Below are 15,356 nucleotides of genomic sequence, written 5' to 3'. Positions count from 1 at the left end.
CAGAAGTCTACTAGGATCAAACACCGGCATTAATTTGAAGAAGAAACTATGAGAGAATGTACGTTTGGAACACAGTATTGTACGGTGCTGAAACATGGAGAGAGGGAGAAGCGGAACGAAAGAGAATTGAAGCGTTTGAGATGCGGTGCTACAGAAGAATGTTGAAAATTAGATGGATTAATAAGGTAAGGAATGAGGACGTTCACCCCAGGAAGCAACATATGGACATCACTGACAGAATGGTACTCCTGTAGGCTAACCCATTATTTTTCCAATAAAGAACCAAAGAAATTGATTGACAGTGATTAGTTATCACTTAAACTAAACTAGCGTATATGAGCACTATGGGACTTAACTTCTGAGGTGATCAGTCCCCTAGAACTTCGAACTACTTCAACCTAACCAACCTAAGGACATCACACACATCCATGCCCGAGGCAGCATTCGAACCTGCGACCGTAGCGGCTTCGCGGTTCCAGACTGTAGCAACTAGAACCGCTCGGCCACCTCGGCCAGCCAACATGTGTAAGACATAGAAACATAAAAATTAGCAATCACGAATTTGCTCAGAGACCTCTAGCTAACGATGGAGAGGAGGACAAATAAAGAGACCGAGCGATCGGGTACTCAGCTGCTGCAATGAAAACAATTTCTACATTTTTTTTTCTGTCTGGGCCCTGTCCCGCTCCAGTGCGGGGTCGGCATTGTTATTACAGATCTCGACCAACGCGAGCAGCAATGTCGCGATACGATAAACCGCAATCGCGACAGGCTACAATCCGACCTTTATCAAAGTCGGAAACGTGATGGTACGCGTTTCTCCTCCTTACACGAGGCATCACAACAACGTTTCATAAGGCAACGCCGGTCAACTACTGTTTGTGTATGAGAAATCGGTTGGAAACTTTCCTCATGTCAGCACGTTGTAGGTGTCGCCACCGGCGCCAACCTTGTGTGACTGCTCTGAAAAGTTAATCATTTGCATACCACAGCATCTTCTTGCTGTCGGTTAAATTTCGCGTCTGTAGCACGTCATCTTCGTGGTGTGGCAATTTTAATATCCAGTAGTGTATATTATGACTTTTGAACGCTATTAAGGTAAATATACTGTTTATTCTCTATCAAAATCTTTCATTTGCTAATTATGCGTATCAGTAGTTAGTGCCTTCAGTAGTTAGAAGGCCGGCCGTAGTGGCCGAGCGGTTCTAGGCGCTACAGTCTGGAACCGCGCCACCGCTACGGTCGCAGGTTCGAATCCTGCCGCGGGCATGGATGTGTGTGATGTCTTTAGGTTAGTTAGGTTTAAGTAGTTCTAAGTTCTAGGGGACCGATGACCACAGCAGTTAAGTCCCATAGTGTTCAGAGCCATTTGAACCATTTGAATTTAGTAGTTAGAATACTTTATTTAGCTGGCAGTATTGGCGCTCGCTGTGTTGCAGTAGTTCGAGCAACGAAGATTTCTGTCCGGTAAGTGACTCATGAAAGGTGTAGGTTATTGTTAATCAGGGCCATTCTTTTGTAAGGATTATTGAAAGTCAGATTGCGTTGCGCTAAAAATATTGTGTGTCAGTTTAGTGATGATCAGAATAAGTAAAGAGAGAACTGTCTGAATACGTTGTGCTCAGCTGTTTCAGTATCGAATAACATACAAGTATACCAGCACAATCATTGTTTGCATTCAGAGGGGAAGTTTCAATAATAATGGAATGACGGCAATGTAAATTTGTACCAGACTGGGACTCGAACCCAAAAAGAACTTTGCATCGTAATCAGAATAACACAGGCACTGTATTATCATATTACTGCATAATGGTGTGGGCTCTGTTTGACCCACCAGGATAGCCGAGAGCACTAATGCGCTGCTTCCTGGACTCAGATCGAACCCGCCCGACGGCTGGTATGCTATCCAGTTTTGATGTGGTTTTAGGCGGTTTTCCACATCCAGCTAGGTGAATACTGGGCTGTTCGCCAAGTTCCATCTCAGTTACACGACTCACAGACATTTGAAACCATACACACTATTCCATGACTTACACTCGACGCAGACAAATGTTCAAATGTGTGTGAAATCTGTGGGACTTTACTGCTAAGGTCATCAGTCCCTAAGCTTACACACTAGTTAACCTAAATTATCCTAAGGACAAACACACATACACCCATGCCCAACAGAGGACTCGAATCTTAGCCGGGACCAGCCGCACAGCAACGCAGACTGATGGGGTACACTACTTCCGTCCCGGGGGGTTCGGCGGGGCGGCAGGTAGGGCATCCAGCCACACTCTGCAGTTAACACTGCCAAATCCGTGATAACAAAGCCGACCCCGCGTTGGAGCGGGACAAAGGCCCCGAGAAAGAAAGAAAGAAAGAAATAATGGCCTGTGTTTACATGGAACGGACTGGGTCCTGTGGTCTAAATGGTTCAAATGGCTCTGAGCACTATGGGACTTAACCTCAATGGTCATCAGTCCCCTAGAACTTAGAACTACTTAAACCTAACTAACCTAAGGAGATCACACACATCCATGCCCGAGGCAGGATTCGAACCTGCAACAACAGTGGTTACGCAGTTCCAGACTGAAGCGCCTAGAACCGCACGGCCACACCGGGCGGCTTCTGTGGTCTAACTGGACAGGTGATTGAATGGTATTGGTTGTGTTCAGCTACTTGGAGACAATTTGCACCCATTCATGGATCTCAGTTTGTATGGAAGGCAATGCGTCATGTGACTGGGCCATAATTGTTCACGACTGGTTAGAAGAACATTCTGGACAATGTGAGCAAACGATGTGGCCAACCACAGCGCCAGACATTAACCCCCATCGAACATTTATGAGACATAATCGAAAATTCAGAGTGTGCACAAACTCCTGCATCGGCAACACTCACTCACTTGTGGACGGCTATAGATGCAGCATGGCTTAGTATTCGTGCTTAGGTTTTCCAACGGCTTATGAAGTCCGTGCGACGTCGATTTCCTGCCATCCGCCCGGAAAAACGGGGTCCGACAACATATTAGAATGTACCACATGACTTTTGTTACCTCGTTATATTTACTTTTACCTCACAGCCCCATGGCTATTCACTGTGCTATAGTCTGTATCAAATTGAATCATCCGATTTGGCACCGTCTGTATTTCTGAAACTATTAAACATATACAATGAACTTTGTTTTATGAGCCGGCCGATGTGGCCGAGCGGTTCTAGGCGCTGAAGTCTGGAGCCGCGCGTACGCTACGGTCGCAGGTTCGAATCCTGCCTCGGGCATGGATGTGTGTGATCTCCTTAGGTTAGTAAGGTTTTAGTAGTTCTAAGTTCTAGGGGACTGATGACCTCAGACATTAAGTCCCATAGTGCTCAGAGCCATTTGAACTATTTTTTGTTTTTTGACGAACCGGAATCTCAAAAAGTTTTTTGTTTATATCCTTTTATAGGTGTTCAACATACCCCCCTTGAGATGCATGGCATATGTCAATGCGGTATTCAAATTGTTTCCACACTTCAGCGAGCATGTCTTGAGTTACTGCTTTCACAGCTGCTGTTATGCGATGTCTCAGTTCACTCATTGTGGACGCAGGTACATAAATAGAGTCTTTTATAAACCCCCACTGAAAATCAAGAGAACTGTTTTCTTCCATCTTGCGCAGAACTAAATTACAGAACTCCACACGTTGTTGTTTGCCACCTTCACGAAGAGCTTCCAGTAGCTGAATTTTATACGGTTTCACGTGTAAACGTCGAATCAACACACGCCAGACGGACATCGGAGACACGCTGAGCTGTCGAGCTGCACGGAGAAAAGGATTTCTGTAGACTCCTTGTGACAGAGCGGCGGACGCGTTCGACGTCTGTGTCAGACACTCGGGGACGGCCCGGCGATTTGGCTTTACACAAACAACCTGTTTCTTGGAATTGATCATGCCATCGTCTAATGTTCTGTTCTGTAGGGGGGTCCACACTATATCTGGTACGAAACTCACGCTGGACAGTTATTACCGACCCGCACTACGCAACACGTAGAACACAAAATGCTTTCTTTTGTCCCGACACCATTTTTACTAGAAGAGAATTGGGCGCCCGCATCTCGTGGTCGTGCGGTAGCGTTCTCGCTTCTCACGCCCGAGTTCCCGGGTTCGATTCCCGGCGGGGTCAGGGATTTTCTCTGCCTCGTGATGGCTGGGTGTTGCGTGCTGTCCTTCGGTTAGTTAGGTTTAAGTAGTTCTAAGTTCTAGGGGACTGATGACCATAGATGTTAAGTCCCATAGTGCTCAGAGCCATTTGAGAATTGGGCGCACACTGCTGCTACCTAGCGGTAACCACGTAAAACTCGAGAGTTCACTCTATCCAACAGTACGTTGTTCAAGCACATATCTGAAATAACATAACAGTTATGATTTTTTTTAAAAATCGGTTCATTTTTTTTATACATTCTGTACAATGAACTCACGCTGGTTCTGACGTTACCTCTCATCTTATGACGTCTCGAAGGATTTTACCGCTCATATATCACTATCGGAGGTTTGGCTATAACAAATTATAGTGGCAAACTGTCAAAAGATGCGCTTTAAGGTATAATACGAAAACAATGAGGTACATAAATCGAATATTGCGTCTCGAAAATTCTTCATTTGTCGACTGTTATCGAGTTTGAAGCTAGTGTCGCGTTTAAAGGAAGACACGAAATTTTCGCGTCACTTCCCAAAAAGGATCGGGTAAAGTTAGCTTCCCCCGTGCACGAACCTATCATAAATAGTCTCTGTTTCTCCATATTTTTAGAGATGGTTGCGGGACTTGGCTGTTCGAGAGAAGATGTCAAATTATAAACATCTTGCAGCCGCCAAATTTCCATCCTTATTTTATTTGACAAGCAGTTTCAGCCTTTCACTACGCCATATTCAAGTCCCTGACCGACGTGTAGGAAGAATCTACCTCAGTTGCGATCAAAACAACAGGTGATGGTTTAAGTGAACACTATAGCAAGTAGATATGTACTAATACCAGTATCGCTGGCCCCTGTTTTAGTACAACCAAGGTAGATTCTGAAACTTCCTGGCAGATTAAAATTGTGTGCCGGACCGAGACTCGAACTCGGGAACTTTGCCTTTCGCGAGCAAGTGCTCTACCAACTAAGCTACCCAAGCACGACTCACGCCCCGTCCTCACAGCTTTACTTCTGCCAATACCTCGTTATAAGGTAGATTCTTCCTATACGTTGGTCAGGGGCCTAAAGATGGCGTTACTAGGCTTAAACTGGTTGCCAAATAAAATAAGGTTGGAAATTTGACAGCTGAAACGTGTTTAATTTGACATCATTTATCATAAATATGCTTTCCTTTTATCGGTCCAACGCAGACCGCACGGGATTTGAGCTTAACAGTTTGTGTACGTGTGTTTGGTGCTGGTCTGTTTGCAATGTCAAGCGAGCGGACTGAGTTAGGTACGCCAGTGTATTTCGAGTGACTGATTACATTTGCATACATATTATTCAACAACACTGGTACTCCCGAGATAGTGTGGCGACAGTAACGCACTGCGTTAGTATTTGGTGACTCTGCGTTGAAAATAACGTCTCCAGATTCGTTATGTGTGCGCTATTTGAAATATGCAACACTAGCGAATTTATGCATTACATTCGTGTTTTCAGTGTCCTCCCCCGCGGCAACCGTGAAACAGTTTCTGTTCATTGGGCAACACGTGACACCTCACGGCGTGTTCGCATCAAAGCATATTCCCCGAAATGTGCACCGTTTTCGTGCTCACATCTTTCAGCAGCGAACCACCGATTTGAACCTTTGCCCTCGCGAGAACTGTCTGATTTCATGTACAAATGAAACACCTGCGCACTGTTCGCAGTTAACTGAACACGAATAATCGTCTTTCTCCAGTTCACATCAATACGATGCACATACCACTTTAAATATTTTATCCTTGTCTTTACACACGGAGAACAACAAAATGTTCAGATGCGTGTGAATTCGTAAGGGACCAAACTGCTGAGGTCATCGGTCCTACACTAGAGACCCGGTCCGGCACAAATTTGCATTGTCGTCATTCTACTAACTTACGGTAAGGACAACACACACGCCCATGCTCGAGGGAGGACTCGAAACTTCGACGGGAAGAGCCACGCAATCCGTGACGTGGGGAAAACAACACAGCAGCCAAGCCATCACGTCAACAATGAGTGTTCTCCTTCTCAGTGGGCTCCAGCTGCCACTGTATTGTTTTGTTCCGATAGTCGAAAACAGTCTCTAAGGATATACACGGTAGTCAGAAAGAGTTCGGAAAGCTTATAATGGTGTTGCAGGATAGGTTGTGTTGACAAATAATTGTTAAGAAAGAAATTCTCAACGTCGCCCCTTTTACGAGTTACACTACTGGCCATTGAAATTGCTACACCACGAAGATGTACTACAGACGCGAAATTTAACCGACAGGAAGAAGATGCTATGATATGCAAATGATTAGCTATTCAGAGCATTCACACAAAGTTGGCGCCGGTGGCGACACCTACAACGTGCTGACATGAGGAAAGTTCCCAACCGATTTCTCATACACAAACACCAGTTGACCGGCGTTGCCTCGTGAAACGTTGTGATGCCTCGTGTAATGAGGAGGAATGCATACCATCACGTTTCCGACTTTGATATAGTTCGGATTGTAGCCTATGGCGATTGCGGTTTATCGTGTCGCGACATTGCTGCTCGCGTTGGTCGAGATCCAATGACTGTTAGCAGAATACGGAATCGGTGGGTTCAGGAGGGTAATACGGAATGTCGTGCTGGATCCCAACGACCTCGTATCACTAGCAGTCGAGATGGCAGGCATCTTATCCGCATGGCTGTAACGGATCGTGCGGCCACGTCTCGATCCCTCTCAACAGATGGGGACTTTTCAGTTCGACGACGTTTGCAGCAGCACGGACTATCAGCTCGGAGACCGTGGCTGCGGTTTCCCTTGACGCTGCATCACAGACAGGAGCGCCTGCGATGGTGTACTCAACGACGAACCTGGGTGCACGAATGGCGGAACGTCATTTTTTTTTCGGATGAATCCAGGTTCTGTGTACAGCATCACGATGGTTGCACCCGTGTTTGGCGCCATCGCAGTGAACGCACATTGGAAGCGTGTATTCGTCATCGCTATACTAGCGTATCACCCAGCGTGATGGTATGGGGTGCCACTGGTTACACGTCTCGGTCACCTCTTGTTCGCATTGGCGGCACTTTGAACAGTGGACGTTACATTTCACATGTGTTACGACCCGTGTCTCTACCCTCCATTCGATCCCAGCGAAACCGTATATTTCAGCAGGATAATGCACTATCGCATGTTGCAAGTCCTGTACGGTCCTTTCTGGATACAGAAGATGTTCGAGTACTGCCCTGGCCAGCACATTCTCCGCATCTCTCACCAATTGAAAACGTCTGGTGAATGGTGGCCGAGCAACTGCCTCGTCACAATACGCCAGTCACTACTATTGATGAACTGTGGTATCGTGTTGAAGCTGCATGGGCAGCTGTACCTGTACACGCCATCCAGGCTCTGCTTGACTCAATGCCCAGGCGTATGAAGGCCGTTATTACGGCCAGAGGTGGTTGTTCTGGGTACTGATTTCTCAGGATCTATGCACCCAAATTGCTTGAAATTGTAATCACATGTCAGTTCTAGTATAATATATTTGTCCATTGAATACCCGTTTATGATCTGCATTTCTTTTTGGTGTAGCAATTTTAATAGCAAGTAGTGTAGTTAGGGTTGACATTAGGCAATCTGGCATTTGCGCACGCAAATTCAAGTAGCCCTTCAAATGCGATTAGTATCAGTTGTTCTCACAGGGTAGGTGAGAGCACGCGAGACTGCTCAGGCTTTGGCTCGGGTTCGATTCTTTCTACCGTCGCACGTCCACATTTTTCATCGCTCTCTTGCTCGGGATCAGGAAACCAAACGAAGAACACGTTTGGCGTCTCTGACGGGACGCTTTGACATGTGTGCCCAACGAACTGATTGGCTAACTCCAATGCTAATTAAGTCGGAAACGGCACAACATATCGAACTTTTTTCTGAAGAATTATTTGTCAACAGAACCTATCCTCCAACGGTCTGGTTAGAAATACCTGCGGCACTTGAGTCAATGCAGACGGAAAACTGCTTACAGTAACTGCAGTATCCTATTTCTCTGCCGATACAGGACAAGCCACTTTCAAGCACAACGTTTGCTCTGTACGGGAATACACGTAATGGGTGTGCGAGTACAGATCGTAGACGTATGGTTGACGACGTACCGAGGTTTGGGCCGGGCTGTCGGTCGTGCACGGTTAGGCGTATGGTAAGGTGGCCGCTCGCGATAGGCGGGAGGTCCGGGTTCGCATCCCGGTCCGGTACAAATTTTCATCGTACAGATCGTAGACGTATGGTTGACGACGTACCGAGGTTTGGGCCGGGCTGTCGATCGTGCACGGTTAGGCGTATGGTAAGGTGGCCGCTCGCGATGGACAGGAGGTCCGGGTTCGCATCCCGGTCCGGTACAAATTTTCATCATCGTCGTTCTGTTCTACAGGTTATGGTTGTCCTCATTCGCAATTCAATTCATGTGTTATAGCTGAGATGTTCAAACCACGCACTGCAGGATTTGCGTTGTTGGCACTGTTTGTGCCTTGATTTGGCACTGGATGCCAATACTCGTACGGTGCTCCAATATTGAAGCACGACCATCAAATGCATTACAGTTGCAGATAGCCAACGTGGATCTGGAGCAAGGGGTGATTGAAGTTCGAGTTAAGTGGCGATTTGGAGATTGCTCCTGCGAGAACGAATTGCGCCACGTATTGTTTAAGAAATTACTGCTGCCAAGGTTGAGAATGCTGGACGCAAGGTGCGATCATCAAGTAATGTACGAGCTGAACACCGTTCGAAAAATGCTGCGAATAAGTGTCAAATGGCGTGTCAAATGGTATCTCCAGTGAGGTTCCAGGCTGTCGTGACACTGATGCACTTTTGTAATCTGAAAAGTAAAAATAATACATCTACACCTACATCTGCATGGATACTCTGCAATTCACATTTAAGTGTCTGGATGAGGGTTCATCGAGCCGCCTTCACAGTTCTCTATTATTCCAATGTCGTACAGCGCGCGGAAAAACGAACTCCTTTATCTTTCCGTGAGACCTTTGATTTCCATTACTTTATTATGATGATCGTTTCCCGCTATGTAGCTCGGCGTCAACAAAATATTTTCGCATTCGGAGGGGAAACTAGGTGAAAGAAATTTCGTGAGATGTATCCGACGCAACGAAAAACGCCTTTGTTTTAGTGATATCCACCCCAAATCCAGTATCATTTCAGTGACACTCTCGCCCCTATTTCGCGATAATACAAAACATACTACCCTTCCTTGTACTTTGTCGATGTACTCCGTCAATCCTGTCTGCGCAGCAGTATTCTAAAAGAGGACGGACGAGCGTAGTGTAGGCAGTCTCCTTAGTAGGTCTGTTACATTTTGTAAGTGTCCTGCCAATAAAACACAGTCTTTGATAAGACTTCCCCACAACATTATCTATGTGTTCCTTCCAATTTAAAATGTTCGTAATTGTAATTCCTAGGTATTTAATTGAATTTACGGACTTTAGATTTGATTGATTTCTCATGTAACCGAAGTTTAACGAATTCCTTTTAGCACTCATGTGAATGACCTCGCACTTTTCGTTACTTAGGGTCAATCGCCAATTTTCGCACCATACAGGTATCTTTTATGAATCGTTTTGCAATTTGTTTTGATCTTCTGATGAATTTACTAGTCGATAAACGGCAGCGTCATCTGCAAACAGCCGAAGACGGCTGCTCAGATTGTCTCCCAAATCGTTTATATAGATCAGGAACAGCAAAGGGCCTATGACACTAGTTTGAATAGAAGCCGCTTGGGAGGAATCTAGAAATAAAGAATCAACTTCTAATCGCCTGACGATAACACTTACTACTTCGCGTAAATAAAGAACCAGTTGTGTTTCAGAAGCACGATATTTCCTCAATCCGTCACTGGCTTTTTGTCAATTGATAGTATTCTTCGAGGTATTTCATAATGTTGGAACATGGCATATGTTCCAGAATACTACTACAAAACGATCTCAATAAAATTGACCTACAATTCAACGGATTCCTTTGTTGTGACCTGTGCAACTTTCCATTCTATAGGAACGTACCTTTTGTCGAGCGAGCGCTTGTGCATAATCGATAAAAATGAAATTTCGAAGAGTTGCATAATAAAAAGGAAAAAGTAAACAAGAAAGATGATAAGTCAAATACATGGTGCCGTGCACACATTATCATTGCCACACCAATCAATCAGTGCAAAGGATCTGTTAGCACAGTTCACGCAGAATAAAAAGAAATCACATGCCTTATTTTCCTTTTGTAGTTCCAGTAAACGCCCCAGCATGGATTCCAATAAATCTGCTCTGTCTCTTTTCAGTGTCGTGTATGACATTCGTTTCGGTTTAATAACGTCCCCAAAGCAAATACAACAACGCCAGTGACGTGCAACAGGCATCTCTACACAAAGTACAATACTTTATATGCATTCCATTTGTTTGTGGACAAAACGATCTGCGTATTTGGGTGCTTACTGTAATTATCAACAGTTAAAATTCTACCCTCCCACTACATTTATTAGGTTTTTGTCGGGATAATTAGAGCAAATATCCTGGCTCCCACCACGTGCTATAGAGGAAAATTAAAAGCTGACGTGCAGTAAACGCGAGATCAATAGTAGAGTATAACACACACATACAGGGTGAGTCAAAGGTACCTGTAAACATTACGTGGTTGTAACGTCTGCATGAAAAGAAGAATAAAACGTTAAATAAGGTTTTGTCTGAAATGTATCTATTTTCGATTTATGATGCATAATCTTGTTTGTGATAGCCGTTATGTCATGAGCCAGTACAGACGATTGGCGTACCGTGTTCGCCTGCATATCGACTAATGATTCTTCGTACACTCTTCTACACTGCTCGGTTGATCCTGGTATGAAATACCTTTGTTTACATGACTGCGATGTAAAATGGTTCAAATGGCTCTGATCACTATGGGACTTAGCTTCTCAGGTCATCAGTCCCCTAGAACTTCGAACTACTTAAACCTAACTAACCTAAGGACATCACACACATCCATGCCGGAGGCTGGATTCGAACCTGCGACTGTAGCGGTCACGCGGTTCCAGACTGAAGCGCCTAGAACCGCTCGGTCACAGAGGCCGGCAACAGCTTTCAACTACGATGCGCAAACGGCTATAGACGAAAATAACAGCCGTCTATAGAGCTATGAAGAGGGTTCCCATAGAGACGTTCACAATATCGTGTTTTAGACACGCGAAGCAGCTGAGCGTAGCGTACAGAAACTGTACACTACAGACGCAGTTCATTCTATAATTTAGATTGTAACAGACAGTGACAAAATGAATACGCGATCAATGCCGTGTTTGTCTATATTTATCATCAAGCGTGAACTATTAATTTTCATCTTTACTTGCTCACTTCTGTAAAGTAGCGAGTGGCAATTAACTTCTCAGACACGGGCGAGCTGCAATGTCGACCAGAGGACAGCAGACTGTGGGTAACAAGTTTACGACTATTTCCAGGTTTCTCATGTAAGTAATTGACAGAGGCGGGGATGAACACCATTTTTACGGATCGAAAAAGAAATCAATTACCCACCATCCAATAAGTCGGTTATCTTTGCAGATAATATGCAAAAAAACTAGTGATTTCTCAAACTGAGGAATAATCAAGAATGGGGTGCCGCAGGGTTCGGTCTTGGGTGCTCTGCTGTTCTTAATATACACTCCTGGAAATGGAAAAAAGAACACATTTACACCGGTGTGTCAGACCCACCATACTTACTCCGGACACTGCGAGAGGGCTGTACAAGCAATGATCACACGCACGGCACAGCGGACACACCAGGAACCGCGGTGTTGGCCGTCGAATGGCTCTAGCTGCGCAGCATTTGTGCACCGCCGCCGTCAGTGTCAGCCAGTTTGCCGTGGCATACGGAGCTCCATCGCAGTCTTTAACACTGGTAGCATGCCGCGACAACGTGGACATGAACCGTATGTGCAGTTGACGGACTTTGAGCGAGGGCGTATAGTGGGCATGCGGGAGGCCGGGTGGACGTACCGCCGAATTGCTCAACACGTGGGGCGTGAGGTCTCCACAGTACATCGATGTTGTCGCCAGTGGTCGGCGGAAGGTGCACGTGCCCGTCGACCTGGGACCGGACCGCAGCGACGCACGGATGCACGCCAAGACCGTAGGATCCTACGCAGTGCCGTAGGGGACCGCACCGCCACTTCCCAGCAAATTAGGGACACTGTTGCTCCTGGGGTATCGGCGAGGACCATTCGCAACCGTCTCCATGAAGCTGGGATACGGTCCCGCACACCGTTAGGCCGTCTTCCGCTCACGCCCCAACATCGTGCAGCCCGCCTCCAGTGGTGTCGCGACAGGCGTGAATGGAGGGACGAATGGAGACGTGTCGTCTTCAGCGATGAGAGTCGCTTCTGCCTTGGTGCCAATGATGGTCGTATGCGTGTTTGGCGCCGTGCAGGTGGGCGCCACAATCAGGACTGCATACGACCGAGGCACACAGGGCCAACACCCGGCATCATGGTGTGGGGAGCGATCTCCTACACTGGCCGTACACCACTGGTGATCGTCGAGGGGACACTGAATAGTGCACGGTACATCCAAACCGTCATCGAACCCATCGTTCTACCATTCCTAGACCGGCAAGGTAACTTGCTGTTCCAACAGGACAATGGACGTCCGCATGTATCCCGTGCCACCCAACGTGCTCTAGAAGGTGTAAGTCAACTACCCTGGCCAGCAAGATCTCCGGATCTGTCCCCCATTGAGCATGTTTGGGACTGGATGAAGCGTCGTCTCACGCGGTCTGCACGTCCAGCACGAACGCTGGTCCAACTGAGGCGCCAGGTGGAAATGGCATGGCAAGCCGTTCCACAGGACTACATCCAGCATCTCTACGATCGTCTCCATGGGAGAATAGCAGCCTGCATTGCTGCGAAAGGTGGATATACACTGTACTAGTGCCGACATTGTGCATGCTCTGTTGCCTGTGTCTATGTGCCTGTGGTTCTGTCAGTGTGATCATGTGATGTATCTGACCCCAGGAATGTGTCAATAAAGTTTCCCCTTCCTGGGACAATGAATTCACGGTGTTCTTATTTCAATTTCCAGGAGTGTAAATGACTCACCATTCGATATTCACGAAGATGCAAAACTTGCCCATGATACAAGTATAGCTATCACACCCAACAGACAAGAATTAACTGGTGAAATTGTAAACGATGTTTTTCAGAAAATCATTAAGTGGTTCTCTGCAAATGGGCTTTCATTAAACTTTGACAAAACACAGTATATGTAGTTACATACAGTAAATGGAATGACACCGTTAATAAATATTGACTTCGATCAGAAATCGGTAACTAAGGTAGAATATTCAAAATTTCTAGGTGTTCAAAATGGTTAAAATGGCTCTGAGCACTATGGGACTTAATATCTGAGGTCATCAGTCTCCTAGAACTTAGAACTACTTAAACCTAACTAACCTAAGGACATCACACACATCCATGCTCAAGGCAGGGTTCGAACCTGCGACCGTAGCGGTCGCGCGATTTCAGACTGTAGCGGTTTCTAGGTGTATGCTTTGATGAGGGGTTGAACTGGAAAAAACACACTGAGGATCTGCTGAAACGTTTGGTTTCAGCTACTTATGCTATTAGGGTCATTCCAAATTTTGGCGATATACATCTGAGTAAATTAGTTTACCACGCCTATTTCCATTCTATGCTTTGGTATGGCATCATATTCTGGGGTAACTCCTCATTGTGTAAAAGAGTGTTCATTGCACAAAAGCGTGTAATCAGAATAATTGCTGGAGCTCGTCCAAGATCATTCTGCAGACACTTATTTAAAGAGCTACAAATCTTCACTGTAGCCTCTCAATATGAATTCACTTATGAAATTCGTCATTAACAATCCGAACGAATTCAAAAGTAACAGCAGTGTACATGGCTACAACACTAGGAGAAAGGATGATCTTCACTACTCAAGGTTAAATCTAACTGTGGCTCAGAAGGGGGTAAATTATGCTGCCACAAAAGTCTTTGGTCACTTACCTAATAGCATCAAAAGTCTGACAGATAGCCATATGGCATTTAAAAGGAAATTAAAAGAATTTCTTAATGGCAACTCCTTCTACTCATTAGATGAATTTTTGGATACAGTAAGTGGGTAATTTCCCCAAACCCCACAAAAAAAATTAAAAATATTAAGTGTCATGTAATATTTTGTGTAATATCTTTTATAGATACCTTTTATTAACCTGACACGTTCCACATGATTACGAAGTGTTGTATTCATGATCTACAGAACAAGTACTAATCTAGTCCTAATCTAATCTGATACACATGGGGCATTCAAAAAGTAACCCTACACATTTTATCCTTGGCCAGTTTCGGTTGAAAAATGCGGAATTTGTTGTGGGACTTCGTTGAATGTTCCGGTAATTCCATGAAATTCCGGTAGGTGGCGACACTATTTGTACCCTTCAAAACAGCATCAGTAATAGAGGTGCGTTCCAAGCACTGAGCTGTCATTTAATTTGTTTTGGCGGAAAACCAGAGAATCGCAGATATTCATTGGCGCCTGCAGAACGTCTGCGGAGACCTGGCAGTGAACAAAAGCACGGTAAGTCGTTGGACGAAGCGTCTCTCATCAATGCAACAACGTCGCGCAAACGTGTCCAGCCTGCCACTTGCCGGCCGGCTGCACACAGATGTGATTCGTGCAGTCTCGGAACGTGCAGACCCTCTCATACGAAATGATCGACCGATCACACTCAAACACCTCGTTGCACAACTTGAGAGGTTATTGAGGCAGTAAGACTCTGGCTCCAGAGGCGATCAGTAGAGTAGTACCATGCCACGCAGGCATACAGGCCCTGCCAGTAAGGTGGGGTAAGGTCTAGCAACTGAACAGAGATTATGTTGGAAAAAAAAGAAACAGAACGGTTTTGTAGCCCGAAGAGTGGGGAATAATATGGTGTATCGGAATCTTCAATAAATCTTATCTGCTTCCAGAAAAAAAAATGCGTTTCGTAACTTATTAATGAAATAGGAATTATGGGTATTTAGCTGATTGGCTATGGTCTATAAAATTTTCCACTAAAACTCGTCACTCCTGCTTCTATTACGAACTAAATAATGATTCTAAATGAAAGGGAAAGCGATCCTGTGTAGTATGTCCATTCACCCGTGGGCGTGCCTGAGTGTTTCGGGGCGG

General features: G+C 45.5%; 1 protein-coding gene across 1 annotated transcript in view; it reads left to right on the top strand.

The window, feature by feature from the left end:
- LOC124719000 (neuropeptide F) overlaps positions 1-15,356 on the top strand; it is a 619,663-nt gene that overhangs the window by 229,426 nt on the left and 374,881 nt on the right. The gene's annotated exons all lie outside the window — the stretch shown is intronic.

The sequence above is a fragment of the Schistocerca piceifrons genome, chromosome 10 (genome assembly GCF_021461385.2).
Source record: "Schistocerca piceifrons isolate TAMUIC-IGC-003096 chromosome 10, iqSchPice1.1, whole genome shotgun sequence".
Classification (NCBI taxonomy): domain Eukaryota; kingdom Metazoa; phylum Arthropoda; class Insecta; order Orthoptera; family Acrididae; genus Schistocerca; species Schistocerca piceifrons.
The sequence above is the reverse complement of the archived record's forward strand: the minus strand, read 5'-3'. Positions and strand labels throughout refer to the sequence as shown.